At 50.3% G+C, this 27,432-nt stretch overlaps 5 non-coding genes across 5 annotated transcripts; all 5 read left to right on the top strand.

Annotated features, from left to right (window-relative positions):
• The first annotated feature begins 8,803 nt into the window (after positions 1-8,803).
• Positions 8,804-8,876, top strand: TRNAN-GUU (transfer RNA asparagine (anticodon GUU)). The gene has a single exon. It is a non-coding gene; the product is annotated as a tRNA-Asn (tRNA).
• Positions 8,877-11,885: 3,009 nt separating this feature from the next.
• TRNAN-GUU (transfer RNA asparagine (anticodon GUU)) lies at positions 11,886-11,958 on the top strand. Its single transcript has one exon. It is a non-coding gene; the product is annotated as a tRNA-Asn (tRNA).
• A 3,157-nt stretch (positions 11,959-15,115) lies between these two features.
• On the top strand, positions 15,116-15,188 carry TRNAN-GUU (transfer RNA asparagine (anticodon GUU)). The gene has a single exon. It is a non-coding gene; the product is annotated as a tRNA-Asn (tRNA).
• Positions 15,189-18,346: 3,158 nt separating this feature from the next.
• TRNAN-GUU (transfer RNA asparagine (anticodon GUU)) lies at positions 18,347-18,419 on the top strand. The gene has a single exon. It is a non-coding gene; the product is annotated as a tRNA-Asn (tRNA).
• Positions 18,420-23,640: 5,221 nt separating this feature from the next.
• Positions 23,641-23,713, top strand: TRNAN-GUU (transfer RNA asparagine (anticodon GUU)). The gene has a single exon. It is a non-coding gene; the product is annotated as a tRNA-Asn (tRNA).
• Positions 23,714-27,432: the final 3,719 nt, after the last annotated feature.

Here is a 27,432-nt window from a genome sequence, read left to right as displayed (position 1 = left end):
TCAACTTTAAACAAAAGGTTGGAGGTTCGAGCCTTCCCGAGAGCGGTTTGTCTCTTTTTTTTTCTTTGCGCTGATATCTTTGGAGAAGTGTTCTGACCGTGGTGAGAGCGGAGCACGACTGTCTCCGTGGCGCAATGGGCTAGCGCGTTGGGCTGTTAACCAAAAGGTTGGAGGTTCGAACCCTCCCATGAGCGGTGTGTCTCTTTTTTTTTCTTTGCGCTCATACCTTTGGAAAAATGTTTTGATGGTGGTGAGAGTTGAGCACGACTACTTCCGTGGGGCCTTCTGCTAGTGCGTCAGCTGTTAAGCAAAATGTTGGAGGTTCGAGCCCTCCCGAGAGCGGTGTGTCTCTTTTTTTTCTTTGTGCTGATAGCTTTGGAGAAATGTTCTGACGGTGGTGAGAGTGGAGCACGACTGTCTCCGTGGAGAAATCTGCTAGTGCGTCGGCTGTTAGGCAAAAGGTTGGAGGTTCGAGCCCTCCCGAGAGTGGTGATCTCTTTTTTCTTTGCGCTGACAGCTGTGGAGAAATGTTCTGACGGTGGTGAGGGGTGAGCACGACTGTCTACGTGGAACATTTGGCTAGCGCGATCGGCTGTTTACGGAAAGGTTGGAGGTTGGAGCACTCCCGAGAGCGGTGTGTCTCTCTTTTTCTTTGCGCTGATGGCATAGGAGAAATGTTCTGATGGTGATGAGAGTGGAGCACGACTACCTCCGTGACGCAATTGGCTAGCGCGTTCGGCTGTTAACCAAAAGGTTGGAGGTTCGAGCCATCCCGAGAGCGGTGTGTCTCTTTTTTTTTCTTTGCGCTGATAGATTTGGAGAAATGTTCTGATGGTGGTGAAAGTGGAGCACGACTACCTCCGTGACGATATTGGCTAGCGCGTTCGGCTGTTAACGAAAAGGTTGGAAGTTCGAACCCTCCCATGAGCGGTGTGTCTCTTTTTTTTTCTTTTCCCTGATAACTTTGGACAAATGTTCTGACGGTGGTGAGAGGGGAGCACGACTGTCTCCGGGGCGCAATCTGCTAGTGCGTCGGCTGTTAAGCAAAAGGTTGGAGGTTCGAGCCCTCCCGGGAGCAGTGTGTCGCTTTTTTTCTTTGCGCCGATAGCTTTGGAGAAACGTTCTGACGGTGGTGAGAGTGGAGCGTGGTTGGGTCTGTAGTGCAATGGCTAGCGCGATCGGCTGGTAACCAAAAGGTTGGAGGTTCGAGCCCTCCGATGAGCGGTGTGTCGCTTTTTTTTCTTTGCGCTGATAGCTTTGGAGAAATGTGTTGACGGTGGTGAGAGTGTAGCACGACTGTCTCCGAGGCGCAATCTGCTAGTGCGTCGGCTGGTAAGCAAAAGGTTGAAGGTTCGAGCCCTCCCGGGTGCAGTGTGTCGCTTTTTTTCTTTGCGCTGATAGCTTTGGAGAAATGTTCTGACGGTGGTGAGAGTAGAGCACGACTGTTTCAGTGGCAGAATCGGCTAGCGCGATCAACTGTTAACCAAAAGTTTGGAGGTTCGAGCCCTCCCAAAACGGTGTGTCTCTTTTTTTCTTTGCGCTGATTGCTTTGAAGAAATGTGCTGACGGTGGTGAGAGTTGAGCATGACTGTCTCCGTGGCGCAATCTGCTAGTGCGTCGGCTGGTAAGCAAAAGGTTGAAGGTTCGAGCCCTCCCGGGTGCAGTGTGTCGCTTTTTTTCTTTGCGCTCATAGCTTTTGAGAAACGTTATGACGGTGGTGAGAAGAGAGCGCGGTTGGGTCCATGGTGCAATGGCTAGCGCGTTCGGCTGTTAACCAAAAGGTTGGAGGTTCGAGCCCTCCCATGAGCGTTGTGTCGCTTTTTTTTTCTTTGTACTGATATTTTTGGAGAAGTCTTCTGACCGTGGTAAGAGTGGAGCACGACTGCCTCCGTGGCGCAATTGGCTAGCGCGATCAACTGTTAACCAAAAGTTTGGAGGTTCGAGCCCTCCCGAGAGCGGTGTGTCTCTTTGTTTTCTTCGCGCTGATAGCTTTCGAGAAATGTTCATATAGTAGTGAGAGTGGAGCACGACTACCTCCGTGACGCAATTGGCTAGCGCGTTCGGCTGTTAACCAAAAGGTTGGAGTTTCGAACCCTCCCATGAGCGGTGTGTCTCTTTTTCTCTTTAAGCAGATACCTTTGTAAAAATGTTCTGATGGTCGTGAGAGTGGAGGACGACTACCTCCGTGACGCAATTGGCTACCGCGTTCGGCTGTTAACCGAAAGGTTGGAGGTTCGAGCTCTCCCGAGAGCAGTGTGTCTCTTTTTTTTCTTTGCGTTGATAGCTTTGGAGAAGTGTTCTGACGGTGGTGAGAGTGGAGCACGACTGTCTCCGTGGCGCAATCTGCTAGTGCGTCGGCGGTTGAACAAAAGTTGGGAGGTTCGAGCCCTTCCGGGAGCAGTTCGTCGCTTTTTTTCTTTGCGCTGGTAGCTTTGGAGAAACGTTTTGACGGTGGTGAGAGTGGAGCGCGGTTGGGTCCGTAGTGCAATGGCTAGCGCGATCGGCTGTTAACCAAAAGGTTGGAGGTTCGAGCCCTTCCATGAGCGGTGTGTCGCTTTTTTTCTTTGGACTGATATCTTTGGAGAAGTGTTCTGACCGTGGTGAGAGTGGAGCACGACTGTCTCCGTGGCGCAATTGGCGCGTTGGGCTGTTATTGAGAAGTTTGGAGGTTCGAACCCTCCCATGAGCGGTGTGTTTCTTTTTTTTCTTTGCGCTGATACCTTTGGAAAAATGTTTTGATGGGGGTGAGAGTTGAGCACGACTACTTCCGTGACGCAATTGGCTAGCGCGTTCGGCTGTTAACTGAAAGGTTGGAGGTTCGAGCCTTCCCGAGAGCAGTGTGTCTCTTTTTTTTTCTTTGCGCTGATAGCTTTGGAGAAATGTTCTGACCGTGGTGAGAGTGGACCACGACTGTCTCCGTGGCGCAATTGGCAAGCGCGTTTCGCTGTTAACCAAAAGGATGGAGGTTCGAACCCTCCCATGAGCGGTGTGTCTCTTTTTTTCTTTGCGCTTATACCTTTATAAAAATGTTCTGATGGTGTTGAGAGTGGAGCACGACTACCTCCGGGACGCAATTGGCTAGCGCGTTCGGCTGTTAAGCAAAAGGTTCGAGGTTTGACCCCTCTCGAGAGCGGTGTGTCTCTTTTTTTTCTTTGCGCTGATAGCTTTGGAGAAATGTTCTGACGGTGGTGAGAGTGGAGCACGACTACCTCCGTGACGCACTTGGCTAGCGCGTTCGGCTGTTAACCGAAAGGTTGGAGGCTCGAGCTCTCCCGAGAGCGGTGTGTCTCTTTTTTTTTCTTTGCGCTGATAGCTTTGGAGAAATGTTCTGACGGTGGTGAGAGTAGGGCACGACTGTTTTCGTGGCAGAATCGGCTAGTGCGATCAACTGTTAACCAAAACGTTGGAGGTTCGAACCCTCTCATGAGCGGTGTGTCTCTTTTTTTTTCTTTGCGCTGATAGCTCTGGAGAAATGTTCTGACGGTGGTGGGAGTAGAGCATGACTGTTTCAGTGGCAGAATCGGCTAGCGCGATCAACTGTTAACCAAAAGTTTGGAGGTTCGAGCCCTCCCGAGATCGGTGTGTCGCTTTTTTTTCTTTGCGCTGATAGCTTTGGAGAAATGTTCTGATGGTGGTGAGAGTGGAGCACGACTACCTCCGTGACGCAATTGGCTAGCGCGTTCGGCTGTTAACCGAAAGGTTGGAGGTTCGAGCCCTCCCGAGAGCGGTGCGTCTTTTTTTTTCTTTGCGCTGATAGCTTTGGAGAAATGTTCTGACGGTGGTGCGAGTAGAGCACGACTGTTTCCGTGGGAGAATCGGCTAGCGCGATCAACTGTTAACCAAAAGGTTGGAGGTTTGAACCCTCCCATGAGCGGTGTGTCTCTTTTTTTCTTTGCGCTGATAGCTTTGGAGAAATGTTCTGACGGTGGTGAGAGTGGAGCACGACTGTCTCCGTGGCGCAATCTGCTAGTTCGTCGGCTGTTAACGATTAGGTTGGAAGTTCGAACCCTCCCATGAGCGGTGTGTCAGTTTCTTTCTTTAAGCTGATAGCTTTGGAGAAACGTTCTGACGGTGGTGAGAGTGGAGCGTGGTTCGGTCCGTGGTGCAATGGCTAGCGCGATCGGCTGTTAACCAATGGGTTGGAGGTTCGAGCCCTCCCATGAGCGGTGTGTCGCTTTTTTTTGCACTGATATCTTTGGAGAAGTGTTCTGACCGTGGTGAGAGTGGAGCAAGACTGCCTCCGTGGCGCAATTGGCTAGCGCGATCAACTGTTAACCAAAAGTTTGGAGGTTCGAGCCCTCCCGAGAGCGGTGTGTCTCTTTGTTTTCTTCGCGCTGATAGCTTTCGAGAAATGTTCTGATAGTGGTGAGAGTAGGGCACGACTGTTTTCGTGGCAGAATCGGCTAGTGCGATCAACTGTTAACCAAAACGTTGGAGGTTCGAACCCTCTCATGAGCGGTGTGTCTCTTTTTTTTTCTTTGCGCTGATAGCTTTGGAGAAATGTTCTGACGGTGGTGGGAGTAGAGCATGACTGTTTCAGTGGCAGAATCGGCTAGCGCGATCAACTGTTAACCAAAAGTTTGGAGGTTCGAGCCCTCCCGAGATCGGTGTGTCGCTTTTTTTTCTTTGCGCTGATAGCTTTGGAGAAATGTTCTGATGGTGGTGAGAGTGGAGCACGACTACCTCCGTGACGCAATTGGCTAGCGCGTTCGGCTGTTAACCGAAAGGTTGGAGGTTCGAGCCCTCCCGAGAGCGGTGCGTCTTTTTTTTTCTTTGCGCTGATACCTTTGAAAAAATGTTTTGATGGTTGTGAGAGTGGAGCACGACTACTTCCGTGACGCAATTTGCTAGCGCGTTCGGCTGTTAACCGAAAGGTTGGAGGTTCGAGCCCTCCCGAGAGCGGTGTGTCTCTTTTTTTCTTTGCGCTTATAGCTTTGGAGAAATGTTCTGACGGTGGTGAGAGTGGAGCACGACTATCTCCGTGGCGCAATCTGCTAGTGCGTCGGCTGTTAAGCAAAAGGTTGGAGGTTCGAGCCCTCCCAGGAGCAGTGTGTCAGTTTTTTTCTTTAAGCTGATAGCTTTGGAGAAACGTTCTGACGGTGGTGAGAGTGGAGCGTGGTTCGGTCCGTGGTGCAATGGCTAGCGCGATCGGCTGTTAACCAATGGGTTGGAGGTTCGAGCCCTCCCATGAGCGGTGTGTCGCTTTTTTTTTGCACTGATATCTTTGGAGAAGTGTTCTGACCGTGGTGAGAGTGGAGCAAGACTGCCTCCGTGGCGCAATTGGCTAGCGCGATCAACTGTTAACCAAAAGTTTGGAGGTTCGAGCCCTCCCGAGAGCGGTGTGTCTCTTTGTTTTCTTCGCGCTGATAGCTTTCGAGAAATGTTCTGATAGTGGTGAGAGTGGAGCACGACTACCTCCGTGACGCAATTGGCTAGCGCGTTCGGCTGTTAACCAAAAGGTTGGAGTTTCGAACCCTCCCATGAGCGGTGTGTCTCTTTTTCTCTTTAAGCAGATACCTTTGTAAAAATGTTCTGATGGTCGTGAGAGTGGAGGACGACTACCTCCGTGACGCAATTGGCTAGCGCATTCGGCTGTTAACCAAAAGGTTGGAGGTTCGAGCCCTCCCGGGTGCAGTGTGTCGCTTTTTTTCTTTGCGCTGATAGCTTTGGAGAAAGGTTCTGACGGTGCTGAGAGTAGAGCACGACTGTCTCCGTGGCGCAATCAGCTAGTGCGTCGGCTGTTAACCAAAAGGTTGGAGGTTCGAGCTCTCCCGCGAGCAGTGTGTCTCTTTTTTTTCTTTGCGCTGATAGCTCTGGAGAAATGTTCTGACGGTAGTGAGAGTGGAGCAGGACTGTTTCCTTGGCAGAATCGGCTAGCGCGATCAACTTTAAACAAAAGGTTGGAGGTTCGAGCCTTCCCGAGAGCGGTTTGTCTCTTTTTTTTCTTTGCGCTGATATCTTTGGAGAAGTGTTCTGACCGTGGTGAGAGCGGAGCACGACTGTCTCCGTGGCGCAATGGGCTAGCGCGTTGGGCTGTTAACCAAAAGGTTGGAGGTTCGAACCCTCCCATGAGCGGTGTGTCTCTTTTTTTCTTTGTGCTGATATCTTTGGAAAAATGTTTTGTTGGTGGTGAGAGTGGAGCACGACTGTCTCAGTGGCGCAATTGGCTAGTGTGTTGGGTTGTTAACCAAAAGGTTGAAGGTTCGAACCCTCCCATGAGCGGTGTGTCTCTTTTTTTTCTTTGCGCTAATAGCTTTGGAGAAATGTTCTGACGGTGGTGAGAGCGGAGCACGACTGTCTCCGTGGCGCAATGGGCTAGCGCGTTGGGCTGTTAACCAAAAGGTTGGAGGTTCGAACCCTCCCATGAGCGGTGTGTCTCTTTTTTTCTTTGTGCTGATATCTTTGAAAAATTGTTCTGATGGTGGTGAGAGTGGAGCACTACTTCCTCCGTGACACAATTGGCTAGCACGTTCGGCAATTGACCAAAAGTTTGAAGGTTCCAGCCCTCCCGAGAGCGGTGTGTCTCTTTTTTTTCTTTGCGCTAATAGCTTTGGAGAAATGTTCTGACGGTGGTGAGAGTGGAGCACGACTGTCTCCGTGGCGCAATCTGCTAGTGCGTTGGCTGTTAAGCAAAAGGTTGAAGGTTCGAGCCCTCCAGAGAGTGGTGTGTCTCTTTTTTTCTTTGCGCTGATAGCTTTGGAGAAATTTTGTGAAGGTGGCGAGAGTGGAGCACGACTGTTTCCGTGGCAGAATCGGCTGGCGCGATCAACTGTTAACCAAAATGTTGGAGGTTCGAGCCTTCCCGAGAGTGGTGAGTCTCTTTTTTTTCTTTGCGCTGATACCTTTAGAAAAATGTTCTGACGGTGGTGAGAGTGGAGCACGACTGTTTCCGTGGCAGAATCGGCTAGCGCGATCAACTGTTAACCAAAAGGTTGGAGGTTCGAGCCCTCCCATGAACGGTGTGTCGCTTTTTTTCTTTGCACTGATATCTTTGGAGAAGTGTTCTGACCGTGGTGAGAGTGGAGCACGACTATCTCCATGGCGAAATTGGCTAGCGCGTTCGGCTGTTAACCAAAAGGTTGGAGGTTCGAGCCCTCCCGAGAGTGGTGAGTCTCTTTTTTTTCTTTGCGCTGATAGCTTTGGAGAAATGTTCTGATGGTGGTGAGAGTGGAGCACTGCTGTCTCTGTGGCGCAATCTGCTAGTGCGTCGCCTGTTAAGCAAAAGGTTGGAGGTTCGATCCCTCCAGAGAGCGGTGTGTCTCTTTTTTTTTCTTTGCGCTAATAGCTTTGGAGAAATTTTCTGAAGGTGGTGAGAGTGGAGCACGACTGTTTCCGTGGCAGAATCGGCTGGCGCGATCAACTGTTAACCAAAAGGTTGGAGGTTCGAGCCCTCCCAAGAGCGGTGTGTCTCTTTGTTTTTCTTTGCGCTGATACCTTTGGAAAAATGTTCTGATGGTGGTGAGAGTAAAGCACGACTGTTTCCGTGGCAGAATCGGCTAGTGCGATCAACTGTTAACCAGAAGGTTGGAGGTTCGAGCCCTCCCAAGAGCGGTGTGTCTCTTTGTTTTTCTTTGCGCTGATACCTTTGGAAAAATGTTCTGATGGTGGTGAGAGTGGAGCACGACTATCTCTTTTGAGCGATTGGCTAGCGCAATCGGCTGTTAACCAAAAGGTTGGAGGTTCGAGCCCTTCAATGAGCAGTATTTGGTTTTTTTCTTGGCACTGATATCTTTGAAGAGGTGTTCTGACCGTGGTGAGAGTGGAGCACGACTGTCTCCGTGGCGCAATTGGCTAGCGCGTTGGGCTGTTAACCAAAAGGTTGGAGGTTCGAAACCTCCCATGAGCTGTGTGTCTCTTTTCTTCTTTGCGCTGATACTTTTGGAAAAATGTTCTGAAGGTGGTGAGAGTGGAGCACAACTATCTCCTTGGCGCAATTCGCTATTGCGTCGGCTGTTAAGCAAAAGGTTGGAGGTTCAAGCCTTCCAGAGAGCGGTGTGTCTCTTTTTTTTTCTTTGCGCTGATAGCTTTGGAGAAATGTTCTGACGGTAGTGAGAGTGGAGCACGACTGTTTCCGTGGCAGAATCGGCTAGCGCAATCAACAGTTAACCACAAGGTTGGAGGTTCGAGCCCTCCCATGAGCAGTGTGTCGCTTTTTTTCTTTGCACTGATATCTTTGGAGAAGTGTTCTGACCGTGGTGAGAGTGGAGCACGACTGTCTCCGTAGCGCAATTGGCTAGCGCGTTTGGCTGTTAACCAAAAGGTTGGAGGTTCGATCTCTCCCATGAGCGGTGTGTCTCTTTTTTTCTTTGCGCGGATACCTTTGCAAAAATGTTCTTATGGTGGTGAGAGTGGAGGACGAGTACCTCCGTGACGCTAATGGCTAGCGCGTTCGGCTGGTAACTAAAAGGTTGGAGGTTCGAGCCCTCCCGAGAGCGGTGTGTCTCTTTTTTTTGTTTGCGCTGATAGCTTTGGAGAAATGTTCTGAGGGTGGTGAGAGTGGAGCATTACTGTCTCCGTGGAGCAATTCGCTATTGCGTCGGCTGTTAAGCAAAAGGTTGGAGGTTCAAGCCTTCCAGAGAGCGGTGTGTCTCTTTTTTTCTTTGCGCTGATAGCTTTGGAGAAATGTTCTGACGGTAGTGAGAGGGGAGCACGACTGTTTCCGTGGCAGAATCGGCTAGCGCGATCAACTGTTAACCAGAACGTTGGAGGTTCGAGCCCTCCCGAAAGCGGTGTGTCGCTTTTTTTCTTTGCACTGATATCTTTGGAGAAGTGTTCTGACCGTGGTGAGAGTGGAGCACGACTGTCTCCGTGGCGCAATTGGCTAGCGCGTTTGGCTGTTAACCAAAAGGTTGGAGGTTCGATCCCTCCCATGAGCGGTGTGTCTTTTTTTCTTTGCGCTGATACCTTTGGAAAAATGTTCTGACCGTGGTGAGAGTGGAGCACGACTGTCTCCGTGGCGCAATTGGCTAGCGCGTTGGGTTGTTAACCAAAAGGTTGAAGGTTCGAACCCTCCCATGAGCGGTGTGTCTCTTTTTTTCTTTGCGCTGATAGCCTTGAAGAAGTGTTCTGACCGTGGTGAGAGCGGAGCACGACTGTCTCCGTGGCGCAATTGGCTAGCGCGTTGGGCTGTTCACTAAAAGGTTGGAGGTTCGAACCCTCCCATGAGCGGTGTGTTTTTATCTTTGCGCTGATACCTTTGGAAAAATGTTTTGATGGTTGTGAGAGTGGAGCACGACTACTTCCGTGACGCAATTGGCTAGCGCGTTCGGCTGTTAACAGAAAGGTTGGAGGTTCGAGCCCTCCCGAGAGCGGTGTGTCTCTTTTTTTTTCTTTGCGCTGATAGCTTTCGAGAAATGTTAGGACGGTGGTGAGAGTGGAGCGCGGATGGGTCCGTGATGCAAAGGCTAGCGCGTTCGGCTGTTAACCAAGAGGTTGGAGGTTCGAGCCCTCCCATGAGCGGTGTGTCGCTTTTTTTCTTTGCACTGATATTTTTGGAGAAGTGTTCTGACCGTGGTGAGAGTGGAGCACGACTGTCTTCGTGGCGCAATTGGCTAGCGCGTTGGGCTGTTAACCATAAGTTTGGAAGTTCGAACCCTCCCATTTGCGGTGTGTCTCTTTTTTTTCTTTGCGCTGATACCGTTGGAAAATTGTTTTGATGGTGGTGAGAGTGGAGCACGACTACTTCCGTAATTCAATTGGCTAGCGCGTTCGGCTGTTAACCGTAAGGTTGGAGGTTCGAGCCCTCCCGAGAGCGGTGTGTCACTTTTTTTTCTTTGAGCTGATAGCTTTGGAGAAACGTTCTGTCGGTGGTGAGAGTGGAAGGCGGTTGGGTCCGTGGTGCAATGGCTAGCGCGATCGGCTGTTAACCAAAAGATTGGAGGTTCCAGCCCTCCCATGAGTGGTGTGTCGCTTTTTTTCTTTGCAGTGATATCTTTGGAGAAGTGTTCTGAACGTAGTGAGAGTGGAGCACGACTGTCTCCGTGGCGCAATTGGCTAGCGCGTTTGGCTGTTAACCAAATGGTTGGAGGTTCGAACCCTCCCATGAGCGGTGTGTCTCTTTTTTTCTTTGCACTGATATCTTTGGAGAAGTGTTCTGACCGTGGCGAGAGTGGAGCGCGACTGTCACCGTAGCGCAATTGGCTAGCGCGTTTGGCTGTTAACGAAAAGGTTGGAGGTTCGATCCCTCCCATGAGCGGTGTGTCTCTTTTTTTCTTTGCGCTGATACCTTTGCAAAAATGTTCTTAAGGTGGTGAGAGTGGAGGACGAGTACCTCCGTGACGCTATTGGCTAGCGCGTTCGGCTGGTAACTAAAAGTTTGGAGGTTCGAGTCCTCCCGAGAGCGGTGTGTCTCTTTTTTTCTTTGCGCTGATAGCTTTGCAGAATTGTTCTGACTGTGGTGAGAGTAGAGCACGACTATCTCCTTTGAGCGATTGGCTAGCGCAATCGGCTGTTAACCAAAAGGTTGGAGGTTCGAGCCCTTCCATGAGCAGTATTTGGTTTTTTTCTTGGCACTGATATCTTTGAATAAGTGTTCTGACCGTGGTGAGAGTGGAGCACGACTGTCTCCGTGGCGCAATTGGCTAGCGCGTTGGGCTGTTAACCGAAAGGTTGGAGGTTCGAGCCCTCCCATGAGCGGTGTGTCGCTTTTTTTCTTTGCACTGATATCTTTGGAGAAATGTTCTGAACGTGGTGAGAGTGGAGCACGACTGTCTCCGTAGCGCAATTGGCCAGAGCGTTTGGCTGTTAACCAAAAGGTTGGAGGTTCGATCCCTCCCATGAGCAGTGTGTCTCTTTTTTTCTTTGCGCAGATACCTTTGCAAAAATGTTCTTATGGTGGTGAGAGTGGAGGACGAGTACCTCCGTGACGCTATTGGCTAGCGCGTTCGGCTGGTAACTAAAAGGTTGGAGGTTCGAGCCCTCCCGAGAGCGGTGTGTCTCTTTTTTTTCTTTGCGCTGATAGCTTTGGAGAAATGTTCTGAGGGTGGTGAGAGTGGAGCATTACTGTCTCCGTGGCGCAATTCGCTATTGCGTCGGCTGTTAAGCAAAAGGTTGGAGGTTCAAGCCTTCCAGAGAGCGGTGTGTCTCTTTTTTTTTCTTTGCGCTGATAGCTTTGGAGAAATGTTCTGACGGTAGTGAGAGTGGAGCACGACTGTTTCCGTGGCAGAATCGGCTAGCGCAATCAACAGTTAACCACAAGGTTGGATGTTCGAGCCCTCCCATGAGCAGTGTGTCGCTTTTTTTCTTTGCACTGATATCTTTGGAGAAGTGTTCTGACCGTGGTGAGAGTGGAGCACGACTGTCTCCGTAGCGCAATTGGCTAGCGCGTTTGGCTGTTAACCAAAAGGTTGGAGGTTCGATCTCTCCCATGAGCGGTGTGTCTCTTTTTTTCTTTGCGCAGATACCTTTGCAAAAATGTTCTTATGGTGGTGAGAGTGGAGGACGAGTACCTCCGTGACGCTATTGGCTAGCGCGTTCGGCTGGTAACTAAAAGGTTGGAGGTTCGAGCCCTCCCGAGAGCGGTGTGTCTCTTTTTTTTGTTTGCGCTGATAGCTTTGGAGAAATGTTCTGAGGGTGGTGAGAGTGGAGCATTACTGTCTCCGTGGCGCAATTCGCTATTGCGTCGGCTGTTAAGCAAAAGGTTGGAGGTTCAAGCCTTCCAGAGAGCGGTGTGTCTCTTTTTTTTTGCGCTGATAGCTTTGGAGAAATGTTCTGACGGTAGTGAGAGTGGAGCACGACTGTTTCCGTGGCAGAATCGGCTAGCGCGATCAACTGTTAACCAGAACGTTGGAGGTGCGAGCCCTCCCGAAAGCGGTGTGTCGCTTTTTTTCTTTGCACTGATATCTTTGGAGAAGTGTTCTGACCGTGGTGAGAGTGGAGCACGACTGTCTCCGTGGCGCAATTGGCTAGCGCGTTTGGCTGTTAACCAAAAGGTTGGAGGTTCGATCCCTCCCATGAGCGGTGTGTCTTTTTTTCTTTGCGCTGATACCTTTGGAAAAATGTTCTGACCGTGGTGAGAGTGGAGCACGACTGTCTCCGTGGCGCAATTGGCTAGCGCGTTGGGTTGTTAACCAAAAGGTTGAAGGTTCGAACCCTCCCATGAGCGGTGTGTCTCTTTTTTTCTGTGCACTGATAGCCTTGAAGAAGTGTTCTGACCGTGGTGAGAGCGGAGCACGACTGTCTCCGTGGCGCAATTGGCTAGCGCGTTGGGCTGTTCACTAAAAGGTTGGAGGTTCGAACCCTCCCATGAGCGGTGTGTTTTTATCTTTGCGCTGATACCTTTGGAAAAATGTTTTGATGGTTGTGAGAGTGGAGCACGACTACTTCCGTGACGCAATTGGCTAGCGCGTTCGGCTGTTAACAGAAAGGTTGGAGGTTCGAGCCCTCCCGAGAGCGGTGTGTCTCTTTTTTTTTCTTTGCGCTGATAGCTTTCGAGAAATGTTAGGACGGTGGTGAGAGTGGAGCGCGGATGGGTCCGTGATGCAAAGGCTAGCGAGTTCGGCTGTTAACCAAGAGGTTGGAGGTTCGAGCCCTCCCATGAGCGGTGTGTCGCTTTTTTTCTTTGCACTGATATTTTTGGAGAAGTGTTCTGACCGTGGTGAGAGTGGAGCACGACTGTCTTCGTGGCGCAATTGGCTAGCGCGTTGGGCTGTTAACCATAAGTTTGGAAGTTCGAACCCTCCCATTTGCGGTGTGTCTCTTTTTTTTCTTTGCGCTGATACCATTGGAAAATTGTTTTGATGGTGGTGAAAGTGGAGCACGACTACTTCCGTAATTCAAGTGGCTAGCGCGTTCGGCTGTTAACCGTAAGGTTGGAGGTTCGAGCCCTCCCGAGAGCGGTGTGTCACTTTCTTTGTGCTGATCGCTTTGGAGAAACGTTCTGACGGTGGTGAGAGTGGAGCACGACTGTTTCCGTGGCAGAATCGGCTAGTGCGATCAACTGTTAACCAAAAGGTTGGAGGTTCGAGCCCTCCCGAGAGCGGTGTGTCTCTTTTTTTTCTTTGAGCTGATAGCTTTGGAGAAACGTTCTGTCGGTGGTGAGAGTGGAAGGCGGTTGGGTCCGTGGTGCAATGGCTAGCGCGATCGGCTGTTAACCAAAAGACTGGAGGTTCCAGCCCTCCCATGAGTGGTGTGTCGCTTTTTTTCTTTGCAGTGATATCTTTGGAGAAGTGTTCTGAACGTAGTGAGAGTGGAGCACGACTGTCTCCGTGGCGCAATTGGCTAGCGCGTTTGGCTGTTAACCAAATGGTTGGAGGTTCGAACCCTCCCATGAGCGGTGTGTCTCTTTTTTTCTTTGCACTGATATCTTTGGAGAAGTGTTCTGACCGTGGCGAGAGTAAAGCACGACTGTTTCCGTGGCAGAATCGGCTAGCGCGATCAACTGTTAACCAGAAGGTTGGAGGTTCGAGCCCTCCCAAGAGCGGTGTGTCTCTTTGTTTTTCTTTGCGCTGATACCTTTGGAAAAATGTTCTGATGGTGGTGAGAGTGGAGCACGACTACCTCCTTGACGCAATTGGCTAGCGCGTTCGGCTGTTAACCAAAAGGTTGGAGGTTCCAGTCCTCCCGAGAGCGGTGTGTCTCTTTTTTTCTTTGCGCTGATAGCTTTGCAGAAATGTTCTGACTGTGGTGAGAGTAGAGCACGACTATCTCCTTTGAGCGATTGGCTAGCGCAATCGGCTGTTAACCAAAAGGTTGGAGGTTCGAGCCCTTCCATGAGCAGTATTTGGTTTTTTTCTTGGCACTGATATCTTTGAATAAGTGTTCTGACCGTGGTGAGAGTGGAGCACGACTGTCTCCGTGGCGCAATTGGCTAGCGCGTTGGGCTGTTAACCGAAAGGTTGGAGGTTCGAGCCCTCCCATGAGCGGTGTGTCGCTTTTTTTCTTTGCACTGATATCTTTGGAGAAATGTTCTGAACGTGGTGAGAGTGGAGCACGACTGTCTCCGTAGCGCAATTGGCCAGAGCGTTTGGCTGTTAACCAAAAGGTTGGAGGTTCGATCCCTCCCATGAGCAGTGTGTCTCTTTTTTTCTTTGCGCAGATACCTTTGCAAAAATGTTCTTATGGTGGTGAGAGTGGAGGACGAGTACCTCCGTGACGCTATTGGCTAGCGCGTTCGGCTGGTAACTAAAAGGTTGGAGGTTCGAGCCCTCCCGAGAGCGGTGTGTCTCTTTTTTTTCTTTGCGCTGATAGCTTTGGAGAAATGTTCTGAGGGTGGTGAGAGGGGAGCATTACTGTCTCCGTGGCGCAATTCGCTATTACGTCGGCTGTTAAGCAAAAGGTTGGAGGTTCAAGCCTTCCAGAGAGCGGTGTGTCTCTTTTTTTTCTTTGCGCTGATAGCTTTGGAGAAATGTTCTGACGGTAGTGAGAGTGGAGCACGACTGTTTCCGTGGCAGAATCGGCTAGCGCGATCAACAGTTAACCAGAAGGTTGGAGGGTCGAGCCCTCCCATTAGCGGTGTGTCGCTTTTTTTCTTTGCACTGATATCTTTGGAGAAGTGTTCTGACCGTGGTGAGAGTGGAGCACGACTGTCTCCGTAGCGCAATTGGCTAGAGCGTTTGGCTGTTAACCAAAAAATTGGAGGTTCGATCTCTCCCATGAGCGGTGTGTCTCTTTTTTTCTTTGCGCAGATACCTTTGCAAAAATGTTCTTATGGTGGTGAGATTGGAGGACGAGTACCTCCGTGACGCTATTGGCTAGCGCGTTCGGCTGGTAACTAAAAGGTTGGAGGTTCGAGCCCTCCCGAGAGCGGTGTGTCTCTTTTTTTTCTTTGCGCTGATAGCTTTGGAGAAATGTTCTGAGGGTGGTGAGAGTGCAGCATTACTGTCTCCGTGGCGCAATTCGCTATTGCGTCGGCTGTTAAGCAAAAGGTTGGAGGTTCAAGCCTTCCAGAGAGCGGTGTGTCTCTTTTTTTTTCTTTGCGCTGATAGCTTTGGAGAAATGTTCTGACGGTAGTGAGAGTGGAGCACGACTGTTTCCGTGGCAGAATCGGCTAGCGCGATCAACTGTTAACCAGAACGTTGGAGGTTCGAGCCCTCCCGAAAGCGGTGTGTCGCTTTTTTTCTTTGCACTGATATCTTTGGAGAAGTGTTCTGACCGTGGTGAGAGTGGAGCACGACTGTCTCCGTGGCGCAATTGGCTAGCGCGTTTGGCTGTTAACCAAAAGGTTGGAGGTTCGATCCCTCCCATGAGCGGTGTGTCTTTTTTTCTTTGCGCTGATACCTTTGGAAAAATGTTCTGACCGTGGTGAGAGTGGAGCACGACTGTCTCCGTGGCGCAATTGGCTAGCGCGTTGGGTTGTTAACCAAAAGGTTGAAGGTTCGAACCCTCCCATGAGCGGTGTGTCTCTTTTTTTCTTTGCGCTGATAGCCTTGAAGAAGTGTTCTGACCGTGGTGAGAGCGGAGCACGACTGTCTCCGTGGCGCAATTGGCTAGCGCGTTGGGCTGTTCACTAAAAGGTTGGAGGTTCGAACCCTCCCATGAGCGGTGTGTTTTTATCTTTGCGCTGATACCTTTGGAAAAATGTTTTGATGGTTGTGAGAGTGGAGCACGACTACTTCCGTGACGCAATTGGCTAGCGCGTTCGGCTGTTAACAGAAAGGTTGGAGGTTCGAGCCCTCCCGAGAGCGGTGTGTCTCTTTTTTTTTTCTTTGCGCTGATAGCTTTCGAGAAATGTTAGGACGGTGGTGAGAGTGGAGCGCGGATGGGTCCGTGATGCAAAGGCTAGCGAGTTCGGCTGTTAACCAAGAGGTTGGAGGTTCGAGCCCTCCCATGAGCGGTGTGTCGCTTTTTTTCTTTGCACTGATATTTTTGGAGAAGTGTTCTGACCGTGGTGAGAGTGGAGCACGACTGTCTTCGTGGCGCAATTGGCTAGCGCGTTGGGCTGTTAACCATAAGTTTGGAAGTTCGAACCCTCCCATTTGCGGTGTGTCTCTTTTTTTTCTTTGCGCTGATACCATTGGAAAATTGTTTTGATGGTGGTGAAAGTGGAGCACGACTACTTCCGTAATTCAATTGGCTAGCGCGTTCGGCTGTTAACCGTAAGGTTGGAGGTTCGAGCCCTCCCGAGAGCGGTGTGTCACTTTCTTTGTGCTGATCGCTTTGGAGAAACGTTCTGACGGTGGTGAGAGTGGAGCACGACTGTTTCCGTGGCAGAATCGGCTAGTGCGATCAACTGTTAACCAAAAGGTTGGAGGTTCGAGCCCTCCCGAGAGCGGTGTGTCTCTTTTTTTTCTTTGAGCTGATAGCTTTGGAGAAACGTTCTGTCGGTGGTGAGAGTGGAAGGCGGTTGGGTCCGTGGTGCAATGGCTAGCGCGATCGGCTGTTAACCAAAAGACTGGAGGTTCCAGCCCTCCCATGAGTGGTGTGTCGCTTTTTTTGTTTGCAGTGATATCTTTGGAGAAGTGTTCTGAACGTAGTGAGAGTGGAGCACGACTGTCTCCATGGCGCAATTGGCTAGCGCGTTTGGCTGTTAACCAAATGGTTGGAGGGTCGAACCCTCCCATGAGCGGTGTGTCTCTTTTTTTCTTTGCACTGATATCTTTGGAGAAGTGTTCTGACCGTGGCGAGAGTAAAGCACGACTGTTTCCGTGGCAGAATCGGCTAGCGCGATCAACTGTTAACCAGAAGGTTGGAGGTTCGAGCCCTCCCAAGAGCGGTGTGTCTCTTTGTTTTTCTTTGCGCTGATACCTTTGGAAAAATGTTCTGATGGTGGTGAGAGTGGAGCACGACTACCTCCTTGACGCAATTGGCTAACGCGTTCGGCTGTTAACCAAAAGGTTGGAGGTTCCAGTCCTCCCGAGAGCGGTGTGTCTCTTTTTTTCTTTGCGCTGATAGCTTTGCAGAAATGTTCTGACTGTGGTGAGAGTAGAGCACGACTATCTCCTTTGAGCGATTGGCTAGCGCAATCGGCTGTTAACCAAAAGGTTGGAGGTTCGAGCCCTTCCATGAGCAGTATTTGGTTTTTTTCTTGGCACTGATATCTTTGAATAAGTGTTCTGACCGTGGTGAGAGTGGAGCACGACTGTCTCCGTGGCGCAATTGGCTAGCGCGTTGGGCTGTTAACCGAAAGGTTGGAGGTTCGAGCCCTCCCATGAGCGGTGTGTCGCTTTTTTTCTTTGCACTGATATCTTTGGAGAAATGTTCTGAACGTGGTGAGAGTGGAGCACGACTGTCTCCGTAGCGCAATTGGCCAGAGCGTTTGGCTGTTAACCAAAAGGTTGGAGGTTCGATCCCTCCCATGAGCAGTGTGTCTCTTTTTTTCTTTGCGCAGATACCTTTGCAAAAATGTTCTTATGGTGGTGAGAGTGGAGGACGAGTACCTCCGTGACGCTATTGGCTAGCGCGTTCGGCTGGTAACTAAAAGGTTGGAGGTTCGAGCCCTCCCGAGAGCGGTGTGTCTCTTTTTTTTCTTTGCGCTGATAGCTTTGGAGAAATGTTCTGAGGGTGGTGAGAGGGGAGCATTACTGTCCCCGTGGCGCAATTCGCTATTACGTCGGCTGTTAAGCAAAAGGTTGGAGGTTCAAGCCTTCCAGAGAGCGGTGTGTCTCTTTTTTTTCTTTGCGCTGATAGCTTTGGAGAAATGTTCTGACGGTAGTGAGAGTGGAGCACGACTGTTTCCGTGGCAGAATCGGCTAGCGCGATCAACAGTTAACCAGAAGGTTGGAGGGTCGAGCCCTCCCATTAGCGGTGTGTCGCTTTTTTTCTTTGCACTGATATCTTTGGAGAAGTGTTCTGACCGTGGTGAGAGTGGAGCACGACTGTCTCCGTAGCGCAATTGGCTAGAGCGTTTGGCTGTTAACCAAAAAATTGGAGGTTCGATCTCTCCCATGAGCGGTGTGTCTCTTTTTTTCTTTGCGCAGATACCTTTGCAAAAATGTTCTTATGGTGGTGAGATTGGAGGACGAGTACCTCCGTGACGCTATTGGCTAGCGCGTTCGGCTGGTAACTAAAAGGTTGGAGGTTCGAGCCCTCCCGAGAGCGGTGTGTCTCTTTTTTTTCTTTGCGCTGATAGCTTTGGAGAAATGTTCTGAGGGTGGTGAGAGTGGAGCATTACTGTCTCCGTGGCGCAATTCGCTATTGCGTCGGCTGTTAAGCAAAAGGTTGGAGGTTCAAGCCTTCCAGAGAGCGGTGTGTCTCTTTTTTTTTCTTTGCGCTGATAGCTTTGGAGAAATGTTCTGACGGTAGTGAGAGTGGAGCACGACTGTTTCCGTGGCAGAATCGGCTAGCGCGATCAACTGTTAACCAGAACGTTGGAGGTTCGAGCCCTCCCGAAAGCGGTGTGTCGCTTTTTTTCTTTGCACTGATATCTTTGGAGAAGTGTTCTGACCGTGGTGAGAGTGGAGCACGACTGTCTCCGTGGCGCAATTGGCTAGCGCGTTTGGCTGTTAACCAAAAGGTTGGAGGTTCGATCCCTCCCATGAGCGGTGTGTCTTTTTTTCTTTGCGCTGATACCTTTGGAAAAATGTTCTGACCGTGGTGAGAGTGGAGCACGACTGTCTCCGTGGCGCAATTGGCTAGCGCGTTGGGTTGTTAACCAAAAGGTTGAAGGTTCGAACCCTCCCATGAGCGGTGTGTCTCTTTTTTTCTTTGCGCTGATAGCCTTGAAGAAGTGTTCTGACCGTGGTGAGAGCGGAGCACGACTGTCTCCGTGGCGCAATTGGCTAGCGCGTTGGGCTGTTCACTAAAAGGTTGGAGGTTCGAACACTCCCATGAGCGGTGTGTTTTTATCTTTGCGCTGATACCTTTGGAAAAATGTTTTGATGGTTGTGAGAGTGGAGCACGACTACTTCCGTGACGCAATTGGCTAGCGCGTTCGGCTGTTAACAGAAAGGTTGGAGGTTCGAGCCCTCCCGAGAGCGGTGTGTCTCTTTTTTTTTCTTTGCGGTGATAGCTTTCGAGAAATGTTAGGACGGTGGTGAGAGTGGAGCGCGGATGGGTCCGTGATGCAAAGGCTAGCGCGTTCGGCTGTTAACCACGAGGTTGGAGGTTCGAGCCCTCCCATGAGCGGTGTGTCGCTTTTTTTCTTTGCACTGATATTTTTGGAGAAGTGTTCTGACCGTGGAGAGAGTGGAGCACGACTGTCTTCGTGGCGCAATTGGCTAGCGCGTTGGGCTGTTAACCATAAGTTTGGAAGTTCGAACCCTCCCATTTGCGGTGTGTCTCTTTTTTTTCTTTGCGCTGATACCGTTGGAAAATTGTTTTGATGGTGGTGAGAGTGGAGCACGACTACTTCCGTAATTCAATTGGCTAGCGCGTTCGGCTGTTAACCGTAAGGTTGGAGGTTCGAGCCCTCCCGAGAGCGGTGTGTCACTTTCTTTTCTTTGTGCTGATCGCTTTGGAGAAACGTTCTGACGGTGGTGAGAGTGGAGCACGACTGTTTCCGTGGCAGAATCGGCTAGTGCGATCAACTGTTAACCAAAAGGTTGGAGGTTCGAGCCCTCCCGAGAGCGGTGTGTCTCTTTTTTTTCTTTGAGCTGATAGCTTTGGAGAAACGTTCTGTCGGTGGTGAGAGTGGAAGGCGGTTGGGTCCGTGGTGCAATGGCTAGCGCGATCGGCTGTTAACCAAAAGACTGGAGGTTCCAGCCCTCCCATGAGTGGTGTGTCGCTTTTTTTCTTTGCAGTGATATCTTTGGAGAAGTGTTCTGAACGTAGTGAGAGTGGAGCACGACTGTCTCCGTGGCGCAATTGGCTAGCGCGTTTGCCTGTTAACCAAATGGTTGGAGGTTCGAACCCTCCCATGAGCGGTGTGTCTCTTTTTTTCTTTGCACTGATACCTCTGAAAAAATGTTCTGATGGTGGTGAGAGTGGAGCACGACTACCTTCGTGACACAATTGGCTAGCGCGTTCGGCTGTTAACCAAAAGTTTGGATGTTCGAGCCCTCCCGGGAGCGGCATTTCGCTTTTTTGTTTGCGCTGACAGCTATGGAGAAGTGTTCCGAAAGTGGTGAGGGTGAAGCACGACTGTCTCCGTGGCGCAATCTGCTAGTGCGTCGGCTGTTAAGCAAAAGGTTGGAGGTTCGAGCCCTCCCATGAGCGGTGTGTCGCTTTTTTTCTTTGCACTGATATCTTTGCAGAAATGTTTTGATGGTGGTGAGAGTGGAGCACGACTGCTTCTGTGGCAGAATCGGCTAGCGCGATCAACTGTTAACCAAAAGGTTTAAGGTTCGAGTCCTCCCGAGAGCGGTGTGTCTGTTTTTTGTCTTTGCGCTGATAGTTTTGGAGAAATGTTCTGACTGTGGTGAGAGTAGAGCACGACTATCTCCTTGGCGCAATCGGGTAGCGCGATCGGCTGTTAACCAAAAAGTTGGAGGTTCGAGGCCTCCCATGAGCAGTGTGTGGTTTTTTTTTTTGGCACTGATATCTTTGGAGAAGTGTTCTGACTGTGGTGAGAGTGGAGCACGACTGTCTCCGTGGCGCAATTGGCCAGCGCGTTGGGCTGTTAACCAAAAGGTTGGAGGTTCAAAACCTCCCATGAGCGGTGTGTCTTTTTTTTCTTTGCGCTGATATCTTTGGAAAAATGTTCTGAAGGTGGTGAAAGTGAAGCACGACTACCTTCGTGAGGTAATAGGCTAGTGCTTTCGGCTGTTAACCAAAAGGTTTTAGGTTCGAGCCCTCCCGAGAGCAGTGTGTCTCTTTTTTTTTCTTTGCGCTGATAGCTTTGGAGAAACGTTCTGACGGTGGTGAGAGTGGAGCGCGGTTGGGTCTGTGGTGCAATGGCTAGCGCGAACGGCTGTTAACCAAAAGGTTGGAGGTTCGAGCCCTCCGATGAGCGGTGTGTCGCTTTTTTTTCTTTGCACTGATATCTTTGGAGAAGTGTTCTGACTGCGGTGAGAGTAGAGCACGACTATCTCCTTGGAGCAATTGGCTAGCGCAATCGGCTGTTAACCAAAAGGTTGGAAGTTCGAGCCCTCCCATGAGCGGGGTGTCGCTTGTTTTCTTTGCACTGATATCTTTGGAGAAGTGTTCTGACCGTGGTGAGAGTGGAGCACGACTGTCTCCGTGGCGCAATCTGCTATTGCGTCGGCTGTTAAGCAAAAGGTCGGAGGTTCAAGCCCTCCGGAGAGCGGTGTGTCTCTTTTTTTCTTTGCGCTGATACCTTTGGAAAAATGTTCTGATGGTGGTGAGAGTGGAGCACGACTACCTCCTTGACGCAATTGTGTAGCGCGTTCGGCTGTTAACCAAAAGGTTGGAGGTTCGAGTCCTCCCGACAGCGGTGAGTCTCTTTTTTCTCTTTGCGCTGATACCTTTGGAAAAATTTTCTCACGGTGATGAGAGTAAAGCACGACTGTTTCCGTGGCAGAATCGGCTAGTGCGATCAACTGTTAACCAGAAGGTTGGAGGTTCGAGCCCTCCCAAGAGCGGTGTGTCTCTTTGTTTTTCTTTGCGCTGATACCTTTGGAAAAATGTTCTGATGGTGGTGAGAGTGGAGCACGACTACCTCCTTGACGCAATTGGCTAGCGCGTTCGGCTGTTAACCAAAAGGTTGGAGGTTCGAGTCCTCCCGAGAGCGGTGTGTCTCTTTTTTTCTTTGCGCTGATAGCTTTGCAGAAATGTTCTGACTGTGGTGAGAGTAGAGCACGACTATCTCCTTTGAGCGATTGGCTAGCGCAATCGGCTGTTAACCAAAAGGTTGGAGGTTCGAGCCCTTCCATGAGCAGTATTTGGTTTTTTTCTTGGCACTGATATCTTTGAATAAGTGTTCTGACCGTGGTGAGAGTGGAGCACGACTGTCTCCGTGGCGCAATTGGCTAGCGCGTTGGGCTGTTAACCGAAAGGTTGGAGGTTCGAGCCCTCCCATGAGCGGTGTGTCGCTTTTTTTCTTTGCACTGATATCTTTGGAGAAATGTTCTGAACGTGGTGAGAGTGGAGCACGACTGTCTCCGTAGCGCAATTGGCCAGAGCGTTTGGCTGTTAACCAAAAGGTTGGAGGTTCGATCCCTCCCATGAGCAGTGTGTCTCTTTTTTTCTTTGCGCAGATACCTTTGCAAAAATGTTCTTATGGTGGTGAGAGTGGAGGACGAGTACCTCCGTGACGCTATTGGCTAGCGCGTTCGGCTGGTAACTAAAAGGTTGGAGGTTCGAGCCCTCACGAGAGCGGTGTGTCTCTTTTTTTTCTTTGCGCTGATAGCTTTGGAGAAATGTTCTGAGGGTGGTGAGAGGGGAGCATTACTGTCTCCGTGGCGCAATTCGCTATTGCGTCGGCTGTTAAGCAAAAGGTTGGAGGTTCAAGCCTTCCAGAGAGCGGTGTGTCTCTTTTTTTTCTTTGCGCTGATAGCTTTGGAGAAATGTTCTGACGGTAGTGAGAGTGGAGCACGACTGTTTCCGTGGCAGAATCGGCTAGCGCGATCAACAGTTAACCAGAAGGTTGGAGGGTCGAGCCCTCCCATTAGCGGTGTGTCGCTTTTTTTCTTTGCACTGATATCTTTGGAGAAGTGTTCTGACCGTGGTGAGAGTGGAGCACGACTGTCTCCGTAGCGCAATTGGCTAGAGCGTTTGGCTGTTAACCAAAAGGTTGGAGGTTCGATCTCTCCCATGAGCGGTGTGTCTCTTTTTTTCTTTGCGCAGATACCTTTGCAAAAATGTTCTTATGGTGGTGAGAGTGGAGGACGAGTACCTCCGTGACGCTATTGGCTAGCGCGTTCGGCTGGTAACTAAAAGGTTGGAGGTTCGAGCCCTCCCGAGAGCGGTGTGTCTCTTTTTTTTCTTTGCGCTGATAGCTTTGGAGAAATGTTCTGAGGGTGGTGAGAGTGGAGCATTACTGTCTCCGTGGCGCAATTCGCTATTGCGTCGGCTGTTAAGCAAAAGGTTGGAGGTTCAAGCCTTCCAGAGAGCGGTGTGTCTCTTTTTTTTTCTTTGCGCTGATAGCTTTGGAGAAATGTTCTGACGGTAGTGAGAGTGGAGCACGACTGTTTCCGTGGCAGAATCGGCTAGCGCAATCAACAGTTAACCACAAGGTTGGAGGTTCGAGCCCTCCCATGAGCAGTGTGTCGCTTTTTTTCTTTGCACTGATATCTTTGGAGAAGTGTTCTGACCGTGGTGAGAGTGGAGCACGACTGTCTCCGTAGCGCAATTGGCTAGCGCGTTTGGCTGTTAACCAAAAGGTTGGAGGTTCGATCTCTCCCATGAGCGGTGTGTCTCTTTTTTTCTTTGCGCAGATACCTTTGCAAAAATGTTCTTATGGTGGTGAGAGTGGAGGACGAGTACCTCCGTGACGCTATTGGCTAGCGCGTTCGGCTGGTAACTAAAAGGTTGGAGGTTCGAGCCCTCCCGAGAGCGGTGTGTCTCTTTTTTTTTGTTTGCGCTGATAGCTTTGGAGAAATGTTCTGAGGGTGGTGAGAGTGGAGCATTACTGTCTCCGTGGCGCAAATCGCTATTGCGTCGGCTGTTAAGCAAAAGGTTGGAGGTTCAAGCCTTCCAGAGAGCGGTGTGTCTCTTTTTTTCTTTGCGCTGATAGCTTTGGAGAAATGTTCTGACGGTAGTGAGAGTGGAGCACGACTGTTTCCGTGGCAGAATCGGCTAGCGCGATCAACTGTTAACCAGAACGTTGGAGGTTCGAGCCCTCCCGAAAGCGGTGTGTCGCTTTTTTTCTTTGCACTGATATCTTTGGAGAAGTGTTCTGACCGTGGTGAGAGTAAAGCACGACTGTCTCCGTGGCGCAATTGGCTAGCGCGTTTGGCTGTTAACCAAAAGGTTGGAGGTTCGATCCCTCCCATGAGCGGTGTGTCTTTTTTTCTTTGCGCTGATACCTTTGGAAAAATGTTCTGACCGTGGTGAGAGTGGAGCACGACTGTCTCCGTGGCGCAATTGGCTAGCGCGTTGGGTTGTTAACCAAAAGGTTGAAGGTTCGAACCCTCCCATGAGCGGTGTGTCTCTTTTTTTCTTTGCGCTGATAGCCTTGAAGAAGTGTTCTGACCGTGGTGAGAGCGGAGCACGACTGTCTCCGTGGCGCAATTGGCTAGCGCGTTGGGCTGTTCACTAAAAGGTTGGAGGTTCGAACCCTCCCATGAGCGGTGTGTTTTTATCTTTGCGCTGATACCTTTGGAAAAATGTTTTGATGGTTGTGAGAGTGGAGCACGACTACTTCCGTGACGCAATTGGCTAGCGCGTTCGGCTGTTAACAGAAAGGTTGGAGGTTCGAGCCCTCCCGAGAGCGGTGTGTCTCTTTTTTTTCTTTGCGCTGATAGCTTTCGAGAAATGTTAGGACGGTGGTGAGAGTGGAGCGCGGATGGGTCCGTGATGCAAAGGCTAGCGCGTTCGGCTGTTAACCAAGAGGTTGGAGGTTCGAGCCCTCCCATGAGCGGTGTGTCGCTTTTTTTCTTTGCACTGATATTTTTGGAGAAGTGTTCTGACCGTGGTGAGAGTGGAGCACGACTGTCTTCGTGGCGCAATTGGCTAGCGCGTTGGGCTGTTAACCATAAGTTTGGAAGTTCGAACCCTCCCATTTGCGGTGTGTCTCTTTTTTTTTCTTTGCGCTGATACCGTTGGAAAATTGTTTTGATGGTGGTGAGAGTGGAGCACGACTACTTCCGTAATTCAATTGGCTAGCGCGTTCGGCTGTTAACCAAAAGGTTGGAGGTTCAAACCCTCCCGTGAGCGGTGTGTCTCTTTTTTTTTCTTTGCGCTGATACCTTTGAAAAAATGTTCTGACGGTGGTGAGAGTGGAGCACGACTGTTTCCGTGGCAGAATCGGCTAGTGCGATCAACTGTTAACCAAAAGGTTGGAGGTTCGAGCCCTCCCGAGAGCGGTGTGTCTCTTTTTTTTCTTTGAGCTGATAGCTTTGGAGAAACGTTCTGTCGGTGGTGAGAGTGGAAGGCGGTTGGGTCCGTGGTGCAATGGCTAGCGCGATCGGCTGTTAACAAAAAGACTGGAGGTTCCAGCCCTCCCATGAGTGGTGTGTCGCTTTTTTTCTTTGCAGTGATATCTTTGGAGAAGTGTTCTGAACGTAGTGAGAGTGGAGCACGACTGTCTCCGTGGCGCAATTGGCTAGCGCGTTTGGCTGTTAACCAAATGGTTGGAGGTTCGAACCCTCCCATGACCGGTGTGTCTCTTTTTTTCTTTGCACTGATACCTCTGAAAAAATGTTCTGATGGTGGTGAGAGTGGGGCACGACTACCTTCGTGACACAATTGGCTAGCGCGTTCGGCTGTTAACCAAAAGTTTAGATGTTCGAGCCCTCCCGGGAGCGGCATTTCGCTTTTTTGTTTGCGCTGACAGCTATGGAGAAGTGTTCCGAAAGTGGTGAGGGTGAAGCACGACTGTCTCCGTGGCGCAATCTGCTAGTGCGTCGGCTGTTAAGCAAAAGGTTGGAGGTTCGAGCCCTCCCATGAGCGGTGTGTCGCTTTTTTTCTTTGCACTGATATCTTTGGAGAAATGTTTTGATGGTGGTGAGAGTGGAGCACGACTGTTTCTGTGGCAGAATCGGCTAGCGCGATCAACTGTTAACCAAAAGGTGTAAGGTTCGAGTCCTCCCGAGAGCGGTGTGTCTGTTTTTTGTCTTTGCGCTGATAGTTTTGGAGAAATGTTCTGACTGTGGTGAGAGTAGAGCACGACTATCTCCTTGGCGCAATCGGGTAGCGCGATCGGCTGTTAACCAAAAAGTTGGAGGTTCGAGGCCTCCCATGAGCAGTGTGTCGCTTTTTTTTTCTTGGCACTGATATCTTTGGAGAAGTGTTCTGACTGTGGTGAGAGTGGAGCACGACTGTCTCCGTGGCGCAATTGGCCAGCGCGTTGGGCTGTTAACCAAAAGGTTGGAGGTTCAAAACCTCCCATGAGCGGTGTGTCTTTTTTTTCTTTGCGCTGATATCTTTGGAAAAATGTTCTGAAGGTGGTGAAAGTGAAGCACGACTACCTTCGTGAGGTAATAGGCTAGTGCTTTCGGCTGTTAACCAAAAGGTTTTAGGTTCGAGCCCTCCCGAGAGCAGTGTGTCTCTTTTTTATTCTTTGCGCTGATAGCTTTGGAGAAACGTTCTGACGGTGGTGAGAGTGGAGCGCGGTTGGGTCTGTGGTGCAATGGCTTGCGCGAACGGCTGTTAACCAAAAGGTTGGAGGTTCGAGCCCTCCGATGAGCGGTGTGTCGCTTTTTTTTCTTTGCACTGATATCTTTGGAGAAGTGTTCTGACTGCGGTGAGAGTAGAGCACGACTATCTCCTTGGAGCAATTGGCTAGCGCAATCGGCTGTTAACCAAAAGGTTGGAAGTTCGAGCCCTCCCATGAGCGGGGTGTCGCTTGTTTTCTTTGCACTGATATCTTTGGAGAAGTGTTCTGACCGTGGTGAGAGTGGAGCACGACTGTCTCCGTGGCGCAATCTGCTATTGCGTCGGCTGTTAAGCAAAAGGTCGGAGGTTCAAGCCCTCCGGAGAGCGGTGTGTCTCTTTTTTTCTTTGCGCTGATACCTTTGGAAAAATGTTCTGATGGTGGTGAGAGTGGAGCACGACTACCTCCTTGACGCAATTGTGTAGCGCGTTCGGCTGTTAACCAAAAGGTTGGAGGTTCGAGTCCTCCCGACAGCGGTGAGTCTCTTTTTTCTCTTTGCGCTGATACCTTTGGAAAAATTTTCTGACGGTGATGAGAGTAGAGCACGACTGTTTCCGTGGCAGAATCGGCTAGCGCGATCAACTGTTAACCAGAAGGTTGGAGGTTCGAGCCCTCCCAAGAGCGGTGTGTCTCTTTGTTTTTCTTTGCGCTGATACCTTTGGAAAAATGTTCTGATGGTGGTGAGAGTGGAGCACGACTACCTCCTTGACGCAATTGGCTAGCGCGTTCGGCTGTTAACCAAAAGGTTGGAGGTTCAAGTCCTCCCGAGAGCGGTGTGTCTCTTTTTTTCTTTGCGCTGATAGCTTTGCAGAAATGTTCTGACTGTGGTGAGAGTAGAGCACGACTATCTCCTTTGAGCGATTGGCTAGCGCAATCGGCTGTTAACCAAAAGGTTGGAGGTTCGAGCCCTTCCATGAGCAGTATTTGGTTTTTTTCTTGGCACTGATATCTTTGAATAAGTGTTCTGACCGTGGTGAGAGTGGAGCACGACTGTCTCCGTGGCGCAATTGGCTAGCGCGTTGGGCTGTTAACCGAAAGGTTGGAGGTTCGAGCCCTCCCATGAGCGGTGTGTCGCTTTTTTTCTTTGCACTGATATCTTTGGAGAAATGTTCTGAACGTGGTGAGAGTGGAGCACGACTGTCTCCGTAGCGCAATTGGCCAGAGCGTTTGGCTGTTAACCAAAAGGTTGGAGGTTCGATCCCTCCCATGAGCAGTGGGTCTCTTTTTTTCTTTGCGCAGATACCTTTGCAAAAATGTTCTTATGGTGGTGAGAGTGGAGGACGAGTACCTCCGTGACGCTATTGGCTAGCGCGTTCGGCTGGTAACTAAAAGGTTGGAGGTTCGAGCCCTCCCGAGAGCGGTGTGTCTCTTTTTTTTCTTTGCGCTGATAGCTTTGGAGAAAT

The sequence above is a fragment of the Rhipicephalus microplus genome, unplaced genomic scaffold (genome assembly GCF_043290135.1).
Source record: "Rhipicephalus microplus isolate Deutch F79 unplaced genomic scaffold, USDA_Rmic scaffold_17, whole genome shotgun sequence".
In the NCBI taxonomy this organism is placed as follows: domain Eukaryota; kingdom Metazoa; phylum Arthropoda; class Arachnida; order Ixodida; family Ixodidae; genus Rhipicephalus; species Rhipicephalus microplus.
This window is presented reverse-complemented; position numbering and strand designations above follow the sequence as displayed.